Source organism: Lactuca sativa, chromosome 5 (genome assembly GCF_002870075.4).
Source record: "Lactuca sativa cultivar Salinas chromosome 5, Lsat_Salinas_v11, whole genome shotgun sequence".
Lineage (NCBI taxonomy): Eukaryota > Viridiplantae > Streptophyta > Magnoliopsida > Asterales > Asteraceae > Lactuca > Lactuca sativa.
The window spans coordinates 305,162,388-305,167,001 of record NC_056627.2 but is presented as its reverse complement, the minus strand read 5'-3'; positions in this window follow the sequence as shown (position 1 = coordinate 305,167,001).

The window sequence follows — 4,614 nt, the reverse complement described above, 5'->3', positions numbered from 1 at the left end:
GCATGTTCGGTCTTGGCAGAACCCCGTAGTACCTTGAACCGAACGTTGGTGAAGTTGCCTTCCCTGTGTGGCTTCAGGACCCGAACATTGATGATTTTCTGAGCGCTCCAAGTCTGGTATTGGGGTTGAGCTGCCTTCAGATAAAATTCGATTAAGTCCCGATCAACCTGTGGATGAGGATGAGGGAACTCTGCAATGTTGGAAAAGGCATGAAAAATAAACGTCTTTCGGTTCAGTGGCATGTCGAACTGCGAGTCGACAGTGTTAGAACGATCTAAAGAAATCATAGGTTCTAGCCACAAGATACTTGGTGTGTCAATGGCTTCTTTAATCAGCCTCTCAAGAGTCTAAGAAGGAAAAAGAGTTTTCCTACTCTCAAGAAGGTCGTGGGCTTCTTTCTGTTTCCTTTCGGATTCTTCAGCCTCTCTAGCCACACGAGCACTGATGTCAGCCTCTTTATCTCGACCTTGACGCTTCAGAAGGTCGGCAATTGTCTCTTTATCATCTTCATCACTCTCCTCAGCAATGTTTTTGCCCTTTTCTTTTACACCGAAATCGGAAGCTTGGCCAACTGCAAGAGGTTCGGTTGTGTGTGTTGCTGTTGAAATAGGAGGCGGTTGAGACATAGTTTCCTTCTCTTCCCCTTGTTTCAGAATGGACACGAAATCAAGGAGCCCCTCAATTTTGCTGAGTAGATAAAGGGCGGGAGCGAGCTTCTCTGCTAGGTCACGCCTCACAGAATAATTAAGGATGGGGTCATATGCTTCAAGGATGTTTGAGATTGCTGAGTGGACATCCGAAACACACGATTTAACCACCTCTCTTTCAGACCAAAGAGACTCAATCTCCTGTTGAGAGTTGGAGAGTTAAATTCTCTTGACCTTTAGAGCGGTAGTCTTCCTTGCGAGAGCATCCATTAGAGTATTCTCGGCAACTAAGTCTTCTTGAAGCTTGGAGAGACGTTCCTCAATGGTTGTTCTGAAAGCTGAGTTGTCGTCAGAGATGGTTTGACGAAGCGAAGCGAACGACTTCAGCTCTGATGTGACTGAGTTAGCCAGCTGGTTGACAATGGGTTCCAGCTTTGTCGAGGTGGCTTCAGCGGTTTCCTGTAAAGATTTTAACAAGAAAGAAGCATCAGTGAATAGTTTATCGACTTTTTCGGTCGCTTCCTCACAAGCTTTGGTTGAGGCATCTATGGATGCAGTGGCAGAATCGATAGAAACTTGATGAGCTTTGGAAAAAGCCTCAACAATTTTCTGAATTGCAGCTTCAGATATGGAGGACTAAGATGTGGAAGACGAAGCGATGAGCGAATCTATTTTGTCATGTAGCTCCTTGAGATGCCTCTTTGTGACAGGAGCGTCGTCATCGTCGTCACTTTGAACTTGAAATGGACTGTAATAGACCGAATCAAAAGTCATATTCTCCCCGCCAAGGAGAGGTTCTTCTTCCTCTGAAGCATGAGCAGGAGAAGATGGTGGTGGTGAAACTGTAGGTTCGGTAGTAGTTGTAGTTTCGGGTTGGGTGGTGTGTTCAGTTGTTGGTGTGGGTTCGGGTGCTGAGTTGGATTTTGGTGCGTCAGTATGAACCCCGTATCAGATACGTTGGTTCTAACATCTGCAGTGGTGGTGGTTGTTGCTTCGGTAAAAATTGGTGGTGGTATTGGGATGGAAGTAGGTGGTATTTGAGTGGTGGAGGTTATGGGGGAATAAAAAAAGGAATTTTAACGGGTGGAGAATAGATAGGAGAAGTAGAAATATGTATCTCTGGGGTAGGCGAACGAGGTGGAGTGTTGCCACGTTGAGATCCATCCGAATCAGAACCCTCGTCCTCAGATTCGCTTGAGGATGAAGCGATAATCAGCTTTCGTCTCGGTTGGGTTTTTCTCCTCTTATGTGGTGGAGACTGAGCAGCCTTAGTGGTTTTCCTTTTCTTGGGAGATGGGCCTTTTGCTCCCTTTGCCACCTGTTTTCCCTTATCAGCCTTCTTGCCTCTAGGAGCAGGCTTGTCAGCGTCATTAATTGATTTCAGCATCTCTGGAGTAAGATCCCTTGGACCAGAACGTTTGAACTCCTTGTACGTTCTGATAATCCAGCTTTCAGCAGGAACATCACCATACATCGTTTCCGGGATAGACCCGTTGAAGGGAAATTTCGAAGCATCCGAGACAATGATCTTCGTGGTATGGAAAGTACCAATCAAAGACATTGGAGGACCAGCGACAATGGGGACGTGGTACTTGTCCATCACCCATTTCGTGACAATAGTCCAGAACCTGGCATAAGAGATCTCTGAGTGTCGAGAGGTGGAAGAGAGACTCTGAATGAGTTGTTGCCATAGGACCAACCCGTAGTCCATGTTGATGCCATTGTAGATCCCGTACATGATTGAGAGAAACAAACGACTTGCCCCATCGGATCCAGCACTTCGTTCAGATAAGCCCTTGAAAAGAACAGTGAACATCCCATTCCACTGAGGGGGCAGGCACGACTTTTTGAATTTCGTGACTGTAGTGAGCACCTCAGTGCACCCCATGTTGTAGAACATGTTGAACAGATGACCCATTGGAATGGTTTCAGGATTAACCCTCGAAGAATCAGGTTCAAACCCTAACAGCGTACAAAACCTTTGCTTAGAAATCGACGCCTTGTGCTCAAAGACATCAAAGAAAATCCTGTCAACGACCTTGTCGTAGTGAGCTGTAGCAAAAATTTGTGACAGGAACTCCATTGGAACAGCTTTAGCCCTGGTAAGAGCAGGAGCGATTGGCAAGAACTTCAGGCATTCAATGATGGGAAACATGAAAGCGTCATATGCCTGAGGAGTAAGATCAATAATCAAACTCTGCTGGGGACGAATGGGCAAGATGTGAGAAGTTGCGTGAACAGATGAAGAATCCGCCATTGTTGAGATGAAAGTGGGAGAGATGATGAATAGTAGAGGTTTAGAGGATTTTCTTGCTCTCTGGGAATATAGGTGCAGTAAAGAGGTAAACGGTGGATCACATTGCCTTTTATACTGTGGGTAAAGGAGAGAGAAAAATCTTTCCCAAATCTTCGATTGAAAAATGAAGGGTTTTTCGGAGGTGACTGACGCGTGACAGTTGGGTGTGCAGATGATCACGCAGGAGAGAGAGTGTTAGTCCCTAATCACACGCCTTCCCATCAGGCGCCGTTTGGAGATGAAACGGTTCCTATTCGCACGCCTTTCCCTGTTGCGCCGTTTGAAATCAAATCGATTAGACTCCCGCCTGAGTCATCATTTCGTCATCTTATCCCTTTAGAGATTAACGGCATCTTTAAAGTAAAATCCCCACGTGGATCAATATTAACCACAACCTTTTATAACAACCAATCCAATTAAAATTCCTTAGAATTAATGAAACCAAAATTTTGGAAAATCAAAAAGATTTTCGTGCTGAGTGTGTAAAAGAAAAAGAAATAAAGCAACACTTTTGAGGGATTATGTGATGTCAATAAAGACACGAAACAATGGATCCCAGGCACGAATCTGTTCCTTCAAAGTCAAGAGAGACTTTAAAGTGTTTGTGTGGTTTCCCGTTGAATAACGATCAGACACTTATTAAGTAGTGTTGAAAGGCTTCTTTTAAGTAGGCTTATGGGGTGGCTTTCACTTCGATTCATAATTCCTGATCTTGATATAAGATAGAAATCGAACGAAGTACTTGTGAGACCAATGTAGTCTGTTGAACAAGTAGGTTGGAGATAATTTAAGTAGCAAGTTAAACTAATATATGTGAAATCTCAAAAAAAAAATTAAAACTGGATCCCAAGGGAAGAAATGTTATTGGATTTAACAATTTCATAGGAATCACACAAAAGAAAAATAGAGATTTCATGTTGTACCCCCATGGATAAGTTCGTCAATTCATTAGTGAAAGCTAGAGCAAGTTAATTGTTCACCGTCAATGCATAGTAGGTATTGAATTGTGGGTTTCACTTAGCACGCAGTGACACGAAGCTAAGATCATGAACACATAAATTGTGTAACCATAAACCTCAGTGGTAATGTCTGAGAGTCTCAAGGGTTATGTTTGTGAAGCGAATGTGATGGAGAAAAGTAATGTAGGTGGTGTAAAGAAACCAAAGTACCTCTGCTATAAAAATAGGGACTAAGGAGAAAACTCTTATCTCATGTGAGAAGAGAGTTAGGTAGCTCATGATTAGAATACATATGAGAGCCTAATTGGGAAGACAGGGTTTGTTTGTACCAAGTTAGTAAGGCTTTTATTCATAATCAGATGAGACTTTGGTCACATACAACAGCATGCTTCTAGGGATACTTAGCTAGTGGAATAAGTTACCCACAATAAAAAAATAAAATATTTTTGGAATTTTTGATCGAAATAAATAAGACAAAAAAAATATTTTTGGAGTTTTTGAATTTAAAAAAATATTTTTGGAATTTTTGATCGAAATAAATAAGACATAAAAAAAAATTATACAAAAAAAAATGTTGAAACCGAACCTGAGTGTTCGGTATATTTCGATTGAGAAAATTTTTTTGAACCGAACCCAAGCGTTCGGTCTATTTCGGGTGAGAAAATATTTTAGAACCGAACCCGAACGTTCGGTCCATTTCGGTTGCCAAAAA